Raw genomic sequence first — 21,813 nt, 5'->3', positions numbered from 1 at the left:
TAAGAACGGAAGGTTCTACCTTCCATAAGAACAAAAGGAACCTTGAGCACAGTTCGGAGCACTCACCTTGAGCAAAGCGCAAACAATCATTCCGCGGCACCTAACATTGGTATCAGAGCTTTGACAGTGTTCTATATCACTCAAGGAAAGAACTACAAGAAATTTTTTTGCTTGTTGAGGTCACACGAACCCAAGTTCGCTTGGGCATGTCGATTCCTAATCGTGTTTTGTTGAAGAGTGATAGGAATCCAAAGAAAGAAGGGCTTGTCCAGCCTCCCCTTGTGTCTCTTTTCACTCATTGAGAGCAGACCGTGCACTTAGCGGCCGGCCAATCGACATGAGGTGGGAAAAAGCAACCTTGGTCTAAGCGCAAGGCCGCCAGGGGTGCGCCCGCGGAAAAGAGTAGAACTCGGGTGAAGAGAAGATCCTTCTCAAACGCGATTTGCAAGCGAAAGAAAACCTCAAGAACCTCAAGATCCTCAAGAACCCAAGAACCCAAGAACCAAGACCCTCAAGAACCCAAGTTCCTCGTGAACTTAAGAACCAAAGATCATAGTGCATGGTCGTCACGCGAAGCGGAATGGATACTTCGCATACAGGTGATGAGCATGAGAGAGGCGACGAAGAATTTTCCCCACCAGGAGATTTTTTCGACCCTCCCCCTTCGCCATCTACGCCACCAAGTGTACCAAACCCTATGGAGGAAATGGTCAAGCAGATGATGGCCATGATGGACAAACAAGAAGCAAACCGCCTCTCTAAGGACCGTGAGCGCGACGAAAGAGACGCAAGACTTGCTGCACAACAAGAAGACAATCGCCTTGCTTTAGAACGCGAGTGCGACGCACGCAAAGAACGAAAACAACAAAGAAAGGCGGAAGAGGCGACAAGAAGCGCGGCCTTGGAGGCCGAGCGTGCAGCTCAAAGATTGGCTTTCGAGACCGAGCGTGAAGCTCAAAGAGTGGCTTTGGAGACCGAGCGTGAAGCTCAAAGAGAGCTACACACTCAAGAATTGCTTCGACAAGTGCTAGCCTCGAAGACCGAACCACCCAAAGATCGTGGAAGTTCCTCAAGTGGTGCAAGCCACGACGCGGATTCCAACCATCCAGTCACAGAGAAGTTGACTTTCAGTAAGTATGACGGTAAGATGGATGCTACGGTTATCCATTCTTGGTTGCATCAATTTAATGCTTATTTTGTGACAACTAAGAAGACATGAAATAGCAAAGTTTTGGTGGCAGCTATGTACCTTGCAGGTGATGCCATTAATTGGTACCACGCATAGCAAGAGGCACAGTTAGCCGCGCACCTAGAGGAAGCCGACGAATTCACGCCCCCTTTCTTTCAATTGGGCTGATTTCCAAGACAAGCTCAAGTCACGGTATATACCACCTCAGTACCTCGCACGATTGAAGGACGATTGGCGCGCTCTCAAGCAAAATGGTATGCCGGTTATGTCTTTTTCTAATCGTGTTTTGCAGCTAGGTACTCAATTACAAAAATCGGATGATGAGCACAAAGAGGCTTTTCTCTTTGGATTGGACGAGTATATCAAGTACGATGTCGAGGTGCTCGATCCAATCGATCTCAACAAGGCGATAGCGATTGCTCTCGCAGAGGAGATGAAGCACAACAAGGGAAAGCCTAAGGAGAACAAGATTTCCACAAGTACCTCGCAGACTTCTCAGAATCCTCAGAACGGCAAGAATGGTAACTTTTCTAACCAATCTTCCAACAGTCTCTCAGAAAAGCATTCTTCCAATGAATCTAAGGGTAAGGCTAACATAATTGCTAAACCTAAGCTTACTTCAGATGAAAAGGTAGCACAAGGAATTGTAGGAGGATACATCATGTCGGAAGAGCAAAGCACTTATTCTAAGGAAGGTCGTTGCTTTCATTGTCACATTAAGGGTCACATAAAAAGAACATGTCCTAAGCTTGAATCGAATGAATCTAAAGAATCCACAGAACCCACTTCCTCTGTCAATGCAATGAATGATAACATGAGTGTGCCCCACGTTTCTCCTGACCCTCCCATTGATGATTCTCTCATTAAATGTTATGGTCGAACGTCGAGGCAGCGTTGTCATATTGTTTGACCCAGGTAGTATGCATGATGTGATCAGTCGCTCTCGTTGAGAGAGCCCGCCTCGAAGTTAGTCCGAGATCTCCTATCGAGGTCTTTGGCTTCCGTCCCGGTATGGACACTCTCATCACGGAGGAGTGCCTTGATGTGTTGTTTGGAATTCAACAAGCTGCCTTCACTAGAAGATTTGTTGTTTCTCCTCTCTCAGGATGTGATATGATTTTGGGCATTCGATGGTTTCGTGATAATGACACTCTCATGAATTTTGCGGCTAACACTTTGACTCTCAATGCCGACAATGATTCTCCTATTGTCATTCATGGAGAGGACATTGCTCATTCTCCATCTCTCATTGCTAATATGCAGGACAAGCTTGAAAGGATTCAGGAAAAGGAGTCTCTCAGTCTTTTTTTTCTCCACAGCATGACACACAGAATTTGCATGATTATGAGAAGCATGATAATTTGATTGGCAATGATAAGCATGATGATTTGGATGATAAAGACAAGCATGATGATTTGCATGAAGAAGATGTGATTCTTCACAAGGATGATGTTTTAGTGGATGCTTTTTCTAGCGAAGCTAACCTCGTAGATTCAATCAATCACGAAGAAGCGATCTTGGCCCTCAAGCCTAGGTCCAAAGAACCCTCATAGGAAGTATTATGTGTTCGCATGATTGATACGCACGCATTGTTCGAATGTTTCATTCGTGATCGTTTCCTGTATTTTAGTCAGCATCGTTATGTGATCCCTTTTCCTAGGCATGACATATTGTATGTTGAACATATGTTGAACACGTTTCTCTCATGGATGAGCATGAATGTATGCGGATTTTTCATGAAAAGCTGAAAAGTATGTATGTAAGGAAGTCACATTCCATGTCTCTTCCTCGGCATGACACAGTACCCGAAAGAGCACATGAAACTATGAGCACTAAGCATGGGCATTTCCGTTATGAATTGCCACAATTGATTGCTTTAGATCAAAAGAGAGAGATTCGATCTCATTGTTTGCGTATGTGTGGTGAACCGTTTGGCACTCCGTCTCTATGTTCATCTACATTGCCTACACAGTCTTTAGAGAAGAAAAGATTTTTTCCCTTCACTTTACATGGAATGGGTATGTTCATGTTTTTGTGTTGGAAATGGTTTCAAGAATTTTTAGCCATGGAGATTCTTGAAGAAGAAGGAAGCATGACTCTCCACGAAGTTGAAGCATCGAAGGAGCCACAGAGGACTTTGTCGCTTTCGGCGCGGCCCAAAGAAGCAAGCGTTGCAGACCTTTATGAAGTTCAAGTACTGCATGACCCACACATCAGAGTGGGCCGGCGAAGAGTCCCTTCTAGGATTCCGGATGTTATTGGCGATCTCCCTCGATGCCATACAGTTCGGTACCAATACCTCACTTTGAAAAAGAGGGGATGTCACATGACACATCCAGCCCTATGTGTCCGTGGACAAGCTATAGCATGATCAGGGTTCAGTCAGTCCAGTCAAGTCTAGATTAGAAGTGATCTGGCACTTTTGTGAGTCTATCCGTAGACCGTGCATGCCCAGTCACTTAGCATAGATGCATATCCTCTCGTTGCACAGCATGATCATCAATATTCCCATCAGAATCCATTAGAATCAGTTAGGAGATTTTTCCAGTGCATTTAGCCTATTTTCCCTATTTTTGACATTTTTCACTTATAAATTTAAGTGACTTTCCAACAAAAGTAGGTAGGGCAATTTTGCTAAGTTTGTATATAAGCAAACCCAAGTTAGCACTCAATGGCAGAAGAGGCAGCAGGAGCTCCACGCTCAACAGGCAACTTCTCAGCAGAACCCCCAAGAGACCTAGCGTTTTTGGAGCAGAAGCCTAAAGCTAGCGCTTTGGGATCAGATCAGCCCTGGCTTGTTGGTGCACGGCAGATCAGCCCCGGTGCCATTGCTACACAGCTGATCAGCCTAGCGTTTTTGCATTTGCAGAACCACGGCGACAGAAAGACCAATTTCAGCCCTAGCGTTTTTGGTTTGCAGATCAACATTAGCGTTTTTGTAGATCTTCGCGACAGGATCAGCCATACCATCAGCGTTTTCAGTTTTCAGCAGTTAGACATCACAGATCAAGTCCCGAACCTCGCAGATCTCACCTTCCCGCAGCAGTTCCTCGCCGCACGGTCAGTTTCCGCAAGGTTTACAGTTTCAGCCCGGAAAATGCAGATTTCAGCATCTGCGTTTTCAGCGCGTCATCGTCGCATCGTCGCCATCGACATCGTCATCGACATAGAGTCAGAATTCAGCAAATACAAGATTTGCAGATTTCAGCCCATAGCATTTTTGGACAGCAGTAGAAAGATTGCAAATTTCAGCCCGTAGGTCGACTTTGTCATCACCGTCGTCATCGTCGACATAGCCTAGACTTGCATCAGTCCATGCATACCATTTGTACAAGATTGTGCAATCATAAGTAGACCACTCTCGCCGACGAGAGTGGGGCCTTCGGAGGAGGGTTTTAGAACGTCTCTGGTGTCGTATCTCTCTTCTCTCTCTATCTCTCAGTCTCATACACTTGCACGCACAGTGTCCATTCACTTTGTTTGTGATCATAGCATTCTCTCAGTAAGAACGGAAGGTTCTACCTTCCATAAGAACAAAAGGAACCTTGAGCACAGTTCGGAGCACTCATCTTGAGCAAACGCAAACAATCATTCTGTTGCACCTAACACCATGCTTTGATACCACTATCACAAACGGGAGCGCATAACAATTTAAAATATACTCGGGTAAATAGAATTTATCACGTAATACTGAAGCCAAAGGATATAGAGAAAAATAAATAGAGAGAGAGTGAGAAGATCGACACAGTACTGGGGACCAAAAGATGGGCAGGTCCCCCCGTAATAGTATCTTTATTACTGAGGAAAAGTCTATACAAGCTCTTGAACCGAACGTATTACCACGTTCCTTCTAGAATAAGACTTGATGGTTCTCGGAAGCCTCGGCTTCCTATTGCTAGGACAAAACCCTATTCCAAGGAACTTCTATTCCAAATCCTCGAGGATCAAGGTTCTCGTCTTTGGATCTCACCTTCCAGATTCGAGGCATCGCATCTTTGCAACTCTTTTCCGACTCTGTTTCCAGAGTCCTCTTCCCGCAGAACAACTCTGCTTTCTCGGACGCGAAGTCCTTTCTTGAGAATCTCAACTTCCGGATCACAACTCGAGAGACTACCTCTCTCCGATCCCTAGATCTACTTCCCAAACTTGGGTACGAAACCCTTGGGCTGATCTGGCTCTAGTTCCTCAGAACGCTTTCTCCTGGAGAGGCTCATGCCTTCCTCTGCTCCTACTTCCTCACTAAGAGGAAGTACACCTGCAAACAAATACTCAGAGTTCATAACATGAAGATCGTTACCTTCAAAGTCTCGACGCTCGAAACGCAACTCGGTTCCCAAAAAGCAATTCCCCGGAAGAGATTTCTACATAGAAAATCCTCTCTTTCAATCCTACACACAAAAGAGGGGTGTTCTGGAGTACCTTCTCGTAAATCAGCCCCGTCTACGACGTTTATGGGCTGAAAACAAAGAAAAACAGCAGCTTGTCGCGATGGAAACACGCTCCATAGGCACTTCTTCGCGAGGGAACTCGCGCACTGTGTCTTGGCGACATCGGGTACACTTGGGACAATCATGGGCATCACCGGAAAACGTCTTCTTTGCGGGTGAACTCTGCAGCAGCATCTTCTTGCAAAAACTGATCCTCCCCTCTGAGTGAGGGCATGTAATGCTTTTATAGCTCCTGGCCACGGCCACGAATAGCTGTTCGCGTAGAGATCGCGGGTTTTTTTTTTTTTTTGGCGCTGTTCTGCCAGAAAAAGAGAGAGAAAACGCTGGCTGATCTGTTGCCTTATTCATCCGGTGGTTGCTCACTTATTAAGTGGGCTGTCGACATATTTTAAAAATAGTCTGAATCTGCCCAAAAACTCAATAAAACCTTATAAGTTAAAAACGATGCTTTCACAGCACTTCCAAGACGTCCCTGGATGCAATCACATGCACAGTTGCAATGCAGACATAGACTTCCTCGTAGGAAAGCATCTGCTTCTCGAAAGGCAAACCCGCTTTCTCAAAAAGCATCTGTTTTTCCTCAAAGTTTCCTCTGAACCCATCTTCATTCAAGTGCTTTCTTTTCCTTGTGCATAAATCTAACACAGTTTGGAATTTGCTCCTGACTATGGATATTCCCTTTCCGATGCACCCGTCGTGCACCTTGTGACACATCAAGAATACCCAACACTTAGTCCTTTCTTACCGAACTTACGGTACAATCTCCTCCACGATGCTCTATGTCACCCATCCTATGACGCATCAGAGATGTCCGTTCCCGGATGGTTGAATACTTCTTCCCGATGCTCCCTGTCACCCATCCGATGTGACGCATCAGACGTACCCATTCCTTACAGATATTCCCGTTCTTAGTGCTCCCGTCATTACTTTGAATGACGCACTAGGAATACTCTGTACTCGGATGTCTCCAGTGAAAAAAACCCTCACTTAAAATTCCAATAATTCATTTAGAATTATTTTTCTTGGTGTCCAAGCGAGAAAACCCTCTCAGTTATAAATCCAATAATTCATTGAATTATTTTCCTGTCATATAAAGCCAATTTAGCAACAGGTGCCTATGATAGGTCACAACTTACAATCATGGCAGCACCAAGCCAGGAAAGTGATGTATACCTCACTCACGGCGCTCTTTGGAGCTATAGGAGGTACCTTAGACATGCGGTGTCAATGTGGCAGCAGAGAAATTTGGATGTATGGGAGTAGTGTGGGTTAAAAAGTGAAGAAGTATTTGAACAACCCTAAAGCGAAGTAGGAATAGAGTGGGTTTATTATGATGGAGTAGTAGTTACACTGTTATGGACAGCCATAGCCAATAGCAAAGGAATCTGCCCCTATGTCCATTGTTAGAGACCCTGTCTAATGCGAGGAGGTGCAATGGCACACATACTTTTCTCCTCGTTTATCTTTTTTGTTTTCTTCAGTTTCGTTGAGGGTATTGTGTTCGTAAGGTCAAACTATGCTTGTTCAAAAATATCCATATACCAAAGCACTGCTGTAAGGACCTTTGTTAATCAGTGCTAGGATTTCTGTTTATTTGTTTCTCGTGTCTGCATCCTTCAAATTTGCTCTTAATAGTGATTTGACTATATATCCTATGATTCTGCATCTTCTCTAGTATGCAGGCAGGTCTTCTTCGAGCTTCAGTGACTTTATGCATTTCAAACAGTTGGAAGTGATGTAGCATCTTGTCATCCAATTGTGGTGAAGATTTTGGGAGGCGCTTTCTTACTATCATGAAAGAACTAAATAATTATGGCATGGTTGACAATGGTCTAACAAACATTATGGGTGAAGGAGATACAGATGGGCTCCAAGATGAAGACCTCAGTGATGATGAGGATATAGATCTAGATGAGTTGGAAAAGCGTATCTGGAGAGATCGTATTAGACTTAAGCATCTGAGGGAGAAACAAAAGATGCGAGGAAATGGTGAGAGGCCTAAAGCGAAGCAGCCACATGATCAAGCCAGACGCAAAAAGATGGCACGAGCACAGGATGGCATTCTGAAGTACATGCTAAAGATGATGGAAGTATGCAAAGCACAAGGTTTTGTGTATGGTATCATACCCGAAAAGGGAAAACCAGTAAGTGGTTCGTCTGACAACCTGCGAGCTTGGTGGAAAGAAAAGGTGAAATTTGATAAGAATGGACCAGCGGCCGTAGCTAAGTTTCAAGCAGACCATGGGTTCTTGAAGAAACCTGAAAGGGCTACGGCTGTTGCACCTATGCCACTTACCCTCCAAGAGCTTCAGGATACTACTCTGGGTTCTCTCTTGTCTGCCCTCATGCCCCACTGTAATCCTCCTCAAAGAAAATATCCTTTAGAAAAGGGTGTAGCACCTCCTTGGTGGCCCACCGGGGATGAAGATTGGTGGATGCAGGTGGGTGCGCAAAGGGGACGAGGGGCTCCACTATACAAGAAACCTCACGATTTGAAGAAATCATGGAAGGTGGGGGTGCTTACAGCTGTAATCAAACATATATCGCCAGATATATTGAAGATTCGTAACATCATCAGGCAGTCAAAGTGCTTACAAGATAAGATGACAGCAAAAGAAAATGCAACGTGGATGATGGTCTTGAATCAAGAAGAAGCTCTTGTACAGCAGGAGAATTATCTTGGGAGTGCTGTTACCAGTGATGACAATATGGATGCTAATGTATATTTGAGCAGAACTGATGACTATGATGTAGAGGGCTTTGATGATGCGTTGACGTTTGCTTCCAACAGCGGTGAGGATGGGCCAGTTCTGCAATCCAGTCATAATGCTCTTATGGTGGGTATAATGCAGAATAATAACACTGTTCATTCTGAGGAAAACCTTCCTTCATGGGAAAATAGACCAGGTGTGGAGGTTGGGCAGAAGCGAAAGAAGCCATTTAGCCGTAATGATGTTTCAGATGATTGTTTGCAAGAAAATGGGTTGTCATTATTTGGGAGTGGCCTTGTGGACAAGATGCAGGTGGATAATCCACATCAGAATGCTGTGCATAGCCTGGACACGGTTGTGGCTATGCAGCAAAAATTCTCAGACGCTGCCTCTCAATTTTACCATGAATGCAAGCCCAAGCTGCAAGGAGTACAGAGCATTTGCATAAACTTTACAGCCAGAGCTTGTGGAAACACGACAAGGTGGATAATCCACATCAGAATGCTGTGCATAGCCTGGACACGGTTGTGGCTATGCAGCAAAATTCTCAGACGCTGCCTCTCAATTTTACCATGAATCCCGCCCAGCTGCAAGGAAGAGCATTTGCTAGTACAGTAAGGCATAAAACTGTACAGCCAGAGCTTGTGGAAACACGACAAACATGAGCAGCCTGCAGCTACTTTAAGAGCATTGAGCGGTGGGGATCTTCTGGAGGTCAATGCAATCATGAGTACTGATGCACCAAGGGTGAGCTTGAGAGAACATTGGTATGTAATGAGAACTTTACCGGTGGTGCAAGTGGGAATGCTGTGCCGAGGGATGGGGCAAATGACTATGACAAAGGCAAGGTGGTTGAGACAGGCTTTTCCTCTCCCCAGAATATGGATTCACATGATGAGTTTGCTTTTAGCTCTCAGTACAATATAGGTGTAGATAGTGCTGATTCTTTGGAAGGAGACGATCTCGAGAGGTTTCCTTCGTATGAGGACTTCATTTGGTTTTTCGGATCATAGTCCTAGGTTGGCATGCAAAGCCTCATATTCATCATGGCTGCCATTGCACTCTGTCTGAGGAGAGGCTCAATCTCTGGAGCAGTCCAACGAGACAAATGGTGCCTCATTTAGTTCCAGGCCAGTTTCTTTGTCATACTTTGTCTATCAATGAATGCAAGGTTGCAAGGCATGACATGTCAGCTTTCAAATAAATGTCAAGTTTCAATACCATCTTTTTTGCTTTGAAAGTTAGTGAGTGGTGGACTTGGCAATTACAGGGCTTGTTTAATTTGGAATTTTTTGTTTTCTCCATACACATGTATATTTGATTTGTATCATAGGCCGTCTTCGGCCTCAAGTAGACGTTAACTAATCAATCTCTCTCTCTCTCTCTCCTCTCTCTCTCACACACACACACACACACACACACACACACACACACACACACACACACACACACACACACACACACACACACACCCCCCGACTTCTTGGTATAAATTTGCCTCTTTGGTTCTCTCTCACATGTAGCCAATGTCTCATTGTTGTTTTTCAGCCATGTCGTCGCTTATATATTATTTTTGGCTTTGTACCTTTTACATTGTCTGACATTACCTTATTGGAGGAATGATTTTTTGAGCCTACTATGTGCTACTAAGGGTATTAGGATTCATGTTTCTACTGAGTAATTTAGATATACTAATAAGTGTAGCAATTATGATTGTTTGGCTTGCCCTAATCAATCTCACGTGCAAGAATGAGGGCATGATGCTACTTTAGAGAGGCTCTTCTAATGTCCTTGTTGCTCAGAGGTGTTTGTTTTTTGGCCTGCCGAAGGAAGGATTATGTGAAGAGGTGAAGTTTTTTTTGCTCAATTCATTGTCCTCAGTGATGACGAGTTTTTGATGTGAGGTGAGTCCTTTGTCCTTAATGGTCTTCATTTGTCAAAGTCGCTTTCTCAGCTCGATAGTCAACCACGACGGTGTTCTTGTAGTACCAAGGGATTTCGAGGAGGATGTCACAACCTCTCAAGGGAATTACGTAGAAGTCCTCACGCCCTAAACACAATTGACATTGCAAACGAAGTTTTCCAATGATCGGTGTAATGGCAACATCCCATCCAGGTGCCTCTAGAACTACCTCCCGCCCGTGGCCTTAGCCTGTCGGGCGTAATTCCAAATCGAGCCGCCAATTCAAGTGAAAAGAAGTTGGCCTTGGCTCCTCCATCAAAGAAAATGAGGGCTTCCTGATCTTTCACTTTGCCCTAAGTGCGCAAAGTTTTGTACTTTCGTTCATCTGATTCGGTTCGAGCCCCACGCAATGTGGTACTAGTTCTGTTTCATCTGCCTTTTCTGCCACACACCTCTGCTCCTCTAGAACTCACTGGCGTGTCTTCAGTCTGTTCTTGCTGTGCCTTTTTGGGGCACTTTGCGGAGATGTGTCCAAATTCCTCGCAACCAAAACAATATCTTTCTTTTCTTTGTCCTGAAAACTCTCTCTTTCTACTTTCGTTATCAGAAGTCTTTTGGGTTCAAGATCTCATCTGTGGGGTAAGTCAAATTGCTTGAATGTATGGCAAAACCTTGTTTCGGATGACCCATCAATTCTTGAATAGAATTTGACTTTTGTTCTAAGCAGTAATCTCGGATCTCTGTAGGAAGTCCGCAACAAAACCGCTCAATCGAGACCTTCTTAAATGAAGAGGTCGGTAGAAAAGAGTTCCAAAATCTCTCGCAATAAGCGTCCAGAGGATCTCCCTTGGTCATCCGAAGATGATTCCAAGCGGTTCGTATATCTCGTTCGTACTCTCGAGTCACCCAAGAGCCTTTTGAATTTCAACCATATAATTGGAGCTTCCTTCCTCAGAAGAAGAGTGGACCACCATGTTCGAGCATCTCAGAACCCAGAAAAGGATTCAAATTTAATCGACTGTCCACCTTCTTTAAATTCTTTTACTGTCTTGCTCTTGTCTTCGAGGAAGTCATATTGGTTGGCTCTGTAGAAGTGCTTCTTTTCAAGAGTGCTTGTCCATGTCTTTCTGCGAATAAAGGTTCCGCTTTTCTGCACTCGTCTTTCTTCTCGGCTTACCTCCATACCTGAGAGGAGAAGCAATTGCCACACGCCATCTCGAGTAAATTTTATCAATCGGTTAATTCTTCAGGTGTTTCGCCAACCTCGGGTCCCTGGAGTACTTAATCAATTTGTTCACACATATGCCAATCTGCAGTTGACGTTCGTGTTCCTTTTTAGCAAACTTGTCTGAATTTTTTTTTGCCCAAATCTTCATTCTTTTCTTCAATTCCCGCGCCGGATCTTCAAGTTTTCTTTGCCTTCCCATTGAGAGGTGTCATCTCTATCAGATTCTCCACAAGAACCCATGTGTAATCTGGGATTCTTTATGGCTTTATGCCCTGTAAGACAGCGCAATGAAGACGGGAGCACGCCCGATGCGCGATGTATGAAGGGTGGGAGTGCCTAATAAGTCCCAAGGCGGGGCACGAAGATTCTTTCTCAAAAGCTGTGTGCGCTGCCAAAAGGATTGGATCCTTCGTAGAAGAAGAATCTTTCTGTGCTCTGATACCACTGTAACAAACTTGGACACTCCAAGTCAAGATTCTATTGCGACACAGCAGAGATTGACTTCAAAACAATTCACAATTCACAGTTGATTCGACACGGCCTGGCGGAGAGATATTGGCCCCAAAGAGTGGCACCTCTTTCGCTATTTCTTTTTGTATTAATCTGTGTTCAAAGTACAAGAGAGTGGGAGGGTTCTCACTCTCAGACTCTGCGTCCAGATGCCCTGAGAAGTGAGGCCCTACCCACTTAGTTATTGGTTACAAGGGATGCCCAAAAGTAGAGCCCCAAAAGTAGTCAATTTTAAAAGCCTCTTAAATAAAGCATCAAGTTCCAAAAGCTTCAAAAGCTACCAATTTCAGACCCCAGCGCAAAAAGCGGGACTGCCGTACAGCTTTGCCACGTCAGCAATGCAGCGGAATTTGCGTCGCAAATCACAGAATCTGCCACGTGTCACTGCCTGTGGGTTTTCCGGGCAGGTTGCCAGCCGGGGTGTGTGTGTGCTCTGTTGCCCCATGTCCAGGGCCATGCCGTGTCACCCATTTGTGACAGCTGGGATAGCACAGGGCAGCCAAGGCTTACAGAGGTCGCTCCTACACCTACAAGTAGAAAATTCAAGGCAACTAGCGAGGAAGTGCGAGTAAGAGAGATCGCATCGTAGAGATAATGCTTATGGGACAGAACGAGAGGAGTGAGGGCGATAGCAACCCAAAACACTCACTCAATATGCTGCAACATGGAATGTGGGCATGGTTCTATATTTAGGGACCCCATAGGGCTGCTTGACCCACATACATGGCTCACAACTTGAGAAATAGGGGGAAAGTAGGGATCGTCCTACAAAATGCTAAAAAAACACCTCAACTTAGGTACACGAGAGATACTTAGGATAGGAGTGCTATCACAAACGGGAGCGCATAACAATATAAAATATACTTGGATAAATAGACTTTATCACGTAATACTGAAGCCAAAGGATATAGAGAGAGAGAGAGAGAGTGAGAAGATCGACACAGTATTGGGGACTAGAAGATGGGCTGGTCCCTCCCCCCCCCCCCCCCGTGATAGTATCTTTATTACTGAGGAGAAGCTATACAAGCTCTTGAACCGAACGTATGACCAAGTTCGTTCTAGAATAAGACTTGATGGTTCTCGAAAGCCTCGGCTTCCTATTCCTAGGGCAAAACCCTATTCCAAATCCTCGAGGATCAAGGTTCTCGTCTCTGGATCTCACCTTCCAGACTCAGGGCATGGCATCCCTACAACTCTTTTCCGACTCTGTTTCCATAGTCCTCTTCCAGCAGAACAACTCTGCTTTTCCGGACGCGAAGTCCTTTCTTGAGAATCTCAACTTCCGGATCACAACTCGAGAGACTACCTCTCTCCAATCCGTGGATCTACTTCCCAAACTTGGGTATGAAACCCTCGGGCTGATCTGGCTCTAGTTCCTCAGAGCGCTTTCTCCTGCAGAGGCTCATGCCTTCCTCTGCTCCTACTCCCTCACTAAGAGGAAGTACACCTGCAAACAAATACTCAGAGTTCTTAACATGAAAATCGTTACCTTCGAAGTCTCGACACTCGAAACGCAACTCGGTTCCCGAAAAGCAATTCCCCGGAAGAGATTTCTACATAGAAAATCCTCTCTTCCAATCCTACACACAAAAGAGGTGTGTTCTCGGGTTCCTTCTCGTAAATCAGCCCCGTCTGCGACATTTATGGGCTGAAAACAGAGAAAAACAGCAGCTTGTCGCGATGGAAACATGCTCCGTAGGCACTTCTTGGCGAGGGAACTCGCGCACTGGGTCTTGTTTTTTTTTTTTTTGGGCGTTGTTCTGCCAGAAAAAGAGAGGAGAAAACGCTGGCTGATCTGTTGCCTTATTTATTAGATGGCTGCCCACTTAATAAGTGGGCGGCCGTATATTTTAAAAATAGTCTGAATCTGCCCAAAAACTCAATAAAACCTCATAAGTTAAAAACAATGCTTTCACAGCACTTCCCAAGCGTCCCTGGATGCAATCACATGCACAGTTGCAATGCAGACATAGACTTCCTCGTAGGAAAGCATTTGCTTCCTGAACGGCAATCCCACTTTCTCAAAAAGCATCTGTTTTTCCTCAAAGTTTCCTCTGAACCCATCTTCATTCAAGTGCTTGCTTTTCCTTGTGCACAACTCTAACACAATTCGGAATCTCCTCTTGACTATGGATATTCTCTTTTTCCGATGCACTCGTCACCCACCTTGTGAGGCATCAAGAATACCCAACACTTAGTCCTTTCCTACCGAACTTACGGTAGAATCTCCTTCACGATGCTCTATGTCACCCATCTTATGACGTATCAGAGATGTCCATTCCCGGATGGTCGGATACTTCTTCTTGATGCTCCTTGTCACCCATCTGATGTGACGCGTCAGAAGTACCCGTTCCTGGTGGCCTTACAGATATTCCCGTTCCTGGTGCTCCCGTCTTTACTTTGAATGACGCACTAGGAATACTCTGTACTCGGATGTCTCCAGTGAGAAAAACCCTCTCACTTAAAATTTCAGTAATTCATTTAGAATTATTTTTCTTGGTGCTCAATCCAACTGAACTGCCGGGGAGAAACCGGAAAGATTCCAAATCTTGCTCAATGGTGAGTTGAGCTAGTCCTTTCTCAAAAGAGAACTTAAAAATTAAATTACTTAAAAAATTCAATAATTCAATACTTACCTTACCGGTTCATGTCCTTCCTCTAGTACCTCGAGGATATCCTTCACCAATCATCAAACTTACGAGCCATGTAAGAACTCACATTCGCGTCTTTCCAACAAATTGGAAGTTTCCTTATCCGAAAATCTGTTAAGTCAATTCCACCTTCTCATTCTCGAGAAGTGTTATCCTCCTAGAAGTCAAGCTAGGTGTCTGTGCTTGCGCATAACCTTGCGCTATTAGTCCTGAGGATATTAAACCTCTTGTATCCTCCCACATAGGGCATGTCGAGAGCATTAAGCTCATGTGAATCTTCCTGTGGCAGACAAAGTGTGCCATCTTACCACAGTAAATTCTTGTTGTGGGCTTTTGCTTTGGGTAGGCCAATTGTTCTGATCCGAAGATCCCTTATGCATTGCCGCACGTCTTTCTGCATTTTTCCTCAAGCGGGTTGTTATCACCTGGAGTGTTTTCTTTACGCTTGCTTGCGTCTATTTCTTGCGGAAATCATCAAGAAATTTTTACTTAGCAAGCATCTAGGATTGCTCGCAAAATCTTTGGCAGATAAAAATTCTAGCCATAGCATTTTCTGAACATACGTTCAAACTCGGTTCACAATAGAGCGAACCCTCTTTGATTCTCAGGGATGTTCTCCCATATGTAATTCTTACCATTTTGAAACGGTTGGCGAATTATACTCTTACGAACATAATAGTTTGAGCGTGTAAATGCTACTTGACCTGCTCATGGAGAAACATATACCGTACCAAAGGTTGTTACTGTAATGATAAAAGCACATAGTGTACTCAATGATCAACGACCATCAAAAAACCTCTTTTCCTTAGAGAAACTCAAATTTCTTCTACCGAACATATCTCAAATAGAGATTCTCGTGTCGGAATATCCTTACGCGCAGAAAGGCGATCAAGAGATTATAACAAACTCCTGTCCAGTTCCTGAAAAGGAAGTTGGTTCATCTCATTCTGTTTAGCATAAAAAAATTCGACTGGTAGATGACCCATGTTGGCATAGGTCTGCATCTTCCTGTGTTATCCATGTACCCAAAGGTGTACATAATTCTTAAGTTGAGTTAGAGTTTTGGTGAACTTGGGAAATTACCTTCCCTTCGTAAGATCCTTATAGCGAAGACGCTCACCTGACGATCCCTTGGCTCGATCTTAGAGCAAAACCCAATCATCAAATAAACTAGGATTTCAATCCTTGGAGTCCTCGAGCACAAGCCATAGTCGTCACTTGTTCCTTCCCTCGTAAAGAGTGTTCATTCACTTTTGCGAAAAAGCACTACCATAGCTTCCATTAATTGGTTTAGGCCTCAAGCTTAGTGAAAACTTTTACTTTGCTTGAAATCTCAGAATGGCTCCTTCCTTTCTGCTGTCCTACCCACAATATCGGATACCAGATCAATAGTTGACCTTCCGGCTAGTTGAGCAAACCACTTCATCTCAGAAAACAATGTTTCAATTTGATCCTGCTCTCATAAACACTCGAAAGTGAGTAGTCCTAGTTAGACATAACCTTACCTCGTGCAAAAGAGCAAACAAGCACAATGCACTTTATGATTTCCTCAGAGATGTAACTTTGATCAAAAACCTGCCCTCTCACTTAAAGTTCGAGGGTGTTTTGTTCAAAATCTCAGGAGTTAGATTGAATTCCCTTACTCCAAACTTTCTCCGGATAGCAATGTATGCTTCCAGGAGAGGTAACAAAAATTCATTGTTTCTGTGTTCAATGGTTCCGGTCCCACTGCCGGGATTAGATTCTATGTACACTGAGGTGTACACTTTCAGCTTGTATTGTTGACTCCACCATCTGCTGCAAAGTATCGTGCAGATGCGTCTACAAAATTCGGGCAAAAGTCCTTCGTTGAATTTCATCATCTTTCTTTCCTCAGAGAGGATTAAGAGTGGAGCTACCTGGCAAGAGTAAACTACTACTCGCTTTGACTCGCTCATGTTCCTATTGGGCAAATCGATCCCAATCTTCTTGGATGCCTTCCTCCTCAAAGCGTAGAGGAAAAAAAATTGTCGGAAAATTTAGCTTTGGATTGAATCCAAATCTTGTCGTAAGTTCCTTGCAGAGCTTTGGTATACCACCAAGTACTTGCAATGCCCTTGAGGAGTTTGGTCACATGCCTTATCTTCGACGCTTCTCAGAAATTGCCGTTTGCAAAGGCAACTTTAAACTGTCGAATGAAAGCGGTAGCTTTCGGGACATCTTCCCTTCCGTCAAAAGTATCAAACTTGATCGGAGTGTTCTGAGGTCTAAAGACCTTCATATCCTTCCCGAAAAGACGAGTTTTCTTGGCTATGGTTCTGAATTGATATTCATGGATATTTTCTGGGTTCTGAAGTATCTTGAGCATTCCGCTCCTTAGATTCTCTAGGTTCTTGAACATCATGCTCTTGTCGCCTTCTCAGAGAATCCCAAGTCTTGTGTCGACTTCTTGCAGAGAGATTATTTGTCCCAACTCTGCGAGCTTTTCCTTGCAGGACTTAGGGTTCCGCCTGCTTACTTCTCTCTTGGCTTGTCATGGCTTCTTCCCGTTACTTCCCAAAGTCGTCCCCCTTTACTAAGAAAGAGAGGAGACCATGCTCTGATACCACTGTCACAAACGGGAGCGCATAACAATATAAAATGTACTCGAATAAATAGAATTTATCATGTAATATTGAAGCCAAAGGATATAGAGAGAAATAAATAGAGAGAGAGAGAGAGTGAGAAGATCGACACAGTACTAGGGACAGAAGGTGGGCTGGCCCCCCCCCGTAATAGTATCTTTATTACTGAGGAGAAGTCTATACAAGCTCTTGAACCGAACGTATTACCACGTTCGTTCTAGAATAAGACTTGATGGTTCCCGGAAGCCTCGGCTTCCTATTTCTAGGGCAAAACCCTATTCCAAGGAACTTCTATTTCAAATCCTCGAGGATCAAGGTTCTTGTCTCTGGATCTCACCTTCCAGACTCAAGGCATGGCATCCCTGCAACTCTTTTCCGACTCTGTTTCCAAAGTCCTCTTCCCGCAGAACAACTCTGCTTTCCCGGACGCGAAGTCCTTCCTTGAGAATCTCAACTTCCGGATCACAACTCGAGAGACCCGATCCTTGGATCTACTTCCCAAACTTGGGTACAAAACCCTTGGGCTGATCTGGCTCTAGTTCCTCAGAGCGCTTTCTCCTGCAGAGGCTCATGCCTTCCTCTGCTCCTACTCCCTCACTAAGAGGAAGTACACCTGCAAACAAATACTTAAGAGTTCATAACATGAAAATCGTTACCTTCAAAGTCATAACGCTCAAAACGCAACTCGGTTCCCGAAAAGCAATTCCCCGGAAGAGATTTCTACATAGAAAATCCTCTCTTCCACTCCTACACACAAAAGAGGTGTGTTCTCGAGTTCCTTCTCGTAAATCAGCCCCGTGTACGACGTTTATGGGCTGAAAACAGAGAAAAACAGCAGCTTGTCGCGATGGAAACACACTCCGTAGGCACTTCTTCACGAGGGAACTTGCGCAGTGGGTCTTGGCGACATCGGGTACACTTGGGACAGCCATGGGCATCATGGGCAAACGTCTTCTTTGTGGGTGAACTCTGCAGCAACATCTCCTTCTTGCAAAAATTGATCCTCCCCTTTGAGTGAGGGCATGTGATGCTTTTATAGCTCCTGGCCACGGGCACAATAGTTGCTCGCGTAGAGATTGTGGGTCTTTTTTTTTGGCGCTGTTTTGCCAGAGAAAGAGAGAGTAAACGTTGGTTGATCTGTTGTCTTATTTATCAGATGGCTGCCCACTTATTAAGCGGGCGGCCGGCATATTTTAAAAATAGTCTGAATCTGCCCAAAAACTCAATAAAACCTTATAAGTTAAAAACAATGCTTTCACAACACTTCCCAGCCGTCCCTGGGTGCAATCACATGCACAATTGCAATGAAGACATAGACTTCCGCGCGGGAAAGCATCTGCTTCCCTAGAGACAATCCCGCTTTCTCAAAAAGCATCTGTTTTTCCTCAAAGTTTCCTCTGAACCCATCTTCATTCAAGTGCTTGCTTTTCCTTGTGCACAATTCTAACACAGTTCGGAATTTCCTCCTGACTATGGATATTCCCTTTCCGATGCACCTGTCACCCACCTTGTGACGCATCAAGAATACCCAACACTTAGTCCTTTCCTACCGAATTTACGGTACAATCTCCTTCACGATGCTCTATGTCACCCATCCTATGACGCATCAAAGATATCCGTTCCCGGATGGTCGGATTCTTCTTCCCGATGCTCCCTGTCACCCATCCGATGTGACACATCAGACGTACCCATTCCTGGTGGCCTTACAGATATTCCCGTTCTTAGTGTTCCCGTCATTACTTTGAATGACGCACTAGGAATACTCTGTACTCGGATGTCTCTAGTGAGAAAAACCCTCTCACTTAAAATTCCAATAATTCATTTAGAATTATTTCTCTTGGTGCTCCAAGCGAGAAAACCCTCTCAATAATAAATCCAATAATTCATTTAGAATTATTTTCCTGTCAGATAAAGCCAATTTAGCAACAGGTGCCTATGATAGGGCACAACTTACAATCATGGCAGCAACAAGCCAGGAAAGTGATGTATACCTCACTCATGGCGCTCTTTGGAGATATAGGAGGTACCTTAGGCAGGCGGTGTCAACGTGGCAGCAGAGAAATTTGGATGTATGGGAGTAGTGTGGGTTAAAAAGTGAAGAAGTATTTGAACAACCCTAAAGCTAAGTAGGAACAGAATGGGTTTATTATGATGGAGTAGTAGTTATACTGTTATGGACAGCCATAGCCAGTAGCAAAGGAATCTGCCCCTACGTCCATTGTTAGAGACCCTGTCTAATGCCAGGAGGTCCAAGGGCACACATACTTTTCTCCTCGTTTATCTTTTTTGTTTTCTTCAGTTTTGTTGAGGGTATTGTGTTCGTAAGGTCAAACTATGCTTGTTCAAAAATATCCATATATCAAAGCACTGCTGTAAGGACCTTTGTTAATCAGTGCTAGGATTTCTGTTTATTTGTTTCTCGTGTCTGCATCCTTCAAATTTGCTCTTAATAGTGATTTGACTATATATCCTATGATTCTGCATCTTGTCTAGTGTGCGGGCAGGTCTTCTTCGAGCTTCAGTGACTTTATACATTTCATACAGTTGGAAGTGATGTAGCATCTTGTCATCCAATTGTGGTGAAGATTTTGGGAGGTGCTTTCTTACTATCATGAAAGAACTAAATAATTATGGCATGGTTGACAATGGTCTAACAAACATTATGGGTGAAGGAGATACAGATGGGCTCCAAGATGAAGACCTCAGTGATGATGAGGATATAGATCTAGATGAGTTGGAAAAGCGTATCTGGAGAGATCGTATTAGACTTAAGCATCTGAGGGAAAAACAAAAGATGCGAGGAAATGGTGAGAGGCCTAAAGCGAAGCAGCCACATGATCAAGCCAGACGCAAAAAGATGGCACGAGCACAGGATGCATTCTGAAGTACATGCTAAAGATGATGGAAGTATGCAAAGCACAAGGTTTTGTGTATGGTATCATACCCGAAAAGGGAAAACCAGTAAGTGGTTCTTCTGACAACCTGCGAGCTTGGTGGAAAGAAAAGGTGAAATTTGATAAGAATGGACCAGCGGCTGTAGCTAAGTTTCAAGCAGACCATGGGTTCTTTAAGAAAGCTGAAAGGGCTACGGCTGTTGCATCTATGCCACTTCCCCTCCAAGAGCTTCAGGACACTACTCTGGGTTCTCTCTTGTCTGCCCTCATGCCCCACTGTAATCCTCCTCAAAGAAAATATCCTTTAGAAAAGGGTGTAGCACCTCCTTGGTGGCCCACCGGGGATGAAGATTGGTGGACGCAGGTGGGTGCGCAAAGGGGACGAGGGGCTCCACCGTACAAGAAACCTCATGATTTGAAGAAATCATGGAAGGTGGGGGTGCTTACAGCTGTAATCAAACATATATCGCCAGATATATTGAAGATTCGTAACATCATCAGGCAGTCAAAGTGCTTACAAGATAAGATGACAGCAAAAGAAAATGCAACGTGGATGATGGTCTTGAATCAAGAAGCTCTTGTACAGCAGGAGAATTATCTTGGGAGTGCTGTTACCAGTGATGACAATATGGATGCTAATGTATATTTCTGATGACTATGATGTAGAGGGCTTTGATGATGCGTCGACGTTTGCTTCCAACAGCGGTGAGGATGGGCCAGTTCTGCAATCTAGTCATAATGCTCTTATGGTGGGTATAATGCAGAATAATAACACTGTTCATTGTGACGAAAACCTTCCTTCATGGGAAAATAGACCAGGTGTGGAGGTTGGGCAGAAGGGAAAGAAGCCATTTAGCTGTAATGATGTTTCAGATGATTGTTTGCAAGAAAATGGGTTGTCATTATTTGGGAGTGGCCTTGTGGACAAGATGCAGGTGGATAATCCACATCAGAATGCTGTGCATAGCCTGGACACGGTTGTGGCTATGCAGCAAAATTCTCAGACGCTGCCTCTCAATTTTACCATGAATCCCGCCCAGCTGCAAGGAAGAGCATTTGCTAGTACAGTAAGGCATAAAACTGTACAGCCAGAGCTTGTGGAAACACGACAACATGAGCAGCCTGCAGCTACTTTAAGAGCATTGAGCGGTGGGGATCATCTGGAGGTCAATGCAATCATGAGTACTGATGCACCAAGGGTGAGCTTTGGAGAGAACATGGTATGTAATGAGAACTTTACCGGTGGTGCAAGTGGGAATGCTGTGCCGAGGGATGGGGCAAATGACTATGACAAAGGCAAGGTGGTTGAGACAGGCTTTTCCTCTCCCCAGAATATGGATTCACATGATGAGTTTGCTTTTAGCTCTCAGTACAATATAGGTGTAGATAGTGCTGATTCTTTGGAAGGAGACGATCTCGAGAGGTTTCCTTCGTATGAGGACTTCATTTGGTTTTTCGGATCATAGTCTTAGGTTGGCATGCAAAGCCTCATATTCATCATGGCTGCCATTGCACTCTGTCTGAGGAGAGGCTCAATCTCTGGAGCAGTCCAACGAGACAAATGGTGCCTCATTTAGTTCCAGGCCAGTTTCTTTGTCATACTTTGTCTATCAATGAATGCAAGGTTGCAAGGCATGACATGTCAGCTTTCAAATAAATGTCAAGTTTCTATACCA

At 44.3% G+C, this 21,813-nt stretch overlaps 2 pseudogenes across 2 annotated transcripts in view; both read left to right on the top strand.

Moving 5' to 3' along the window:
• Nucleotides 1-9,530, top strand: part of LOC147464155 (protein ETHYLENE INSENSITIVE 3-like) — a 16,823-nt pseudogene extending 7,293 nt beyond the window's left edge. The window contains exons 2-3 of the transcript XR_015185624.1: nucleotides 7,320-8,660; nucleotides 8,831-9,530. The product of XR_015185624.1 is annotated as a protein ETHYLENE INSENSITIVE 3-like (transcript). The remainder of the gene's footprint in view (nucleotides 1-7,319; nucleotides 8,661-8,830) is intronic.
• LOC147464154 (ETHYLENE INSENSITIVE 3-like 1 protein pseudogene) lies at nucleotides 9,433-21,813 on the top strand (annotated as a pseudogene). Its single transcript, XR_015185626.1, has 2 exons — nucleotides 9,433-9,478; nucleotides 19,737-21,813. The product of XR_015185626.1 is annotated as an ETHYLENE INSENSITIVE 3-like 1 protein pseudogene (transcript).

This window comes from Adiantum capillus-veneris, chromosome 2 (genome assembly GCF_014529385.1).
Source record: "Adiantum capillus-veneris isolate H3 chromosome 2, ASM1452938v2, whole genome shotgun sequence".
Classification (NCBI taxonomy): Eukaryota; Viridiplantae; Streptophyta; class Polypodiopsida; order Polypodiales; family Pteridaceae; genus Adiantum; species Adiantum capillus-veneris.
Note: the sequence above shows the minus strand (reverse complement) of the source record. Positions and strands in the feature narration are given on the sequence as shown.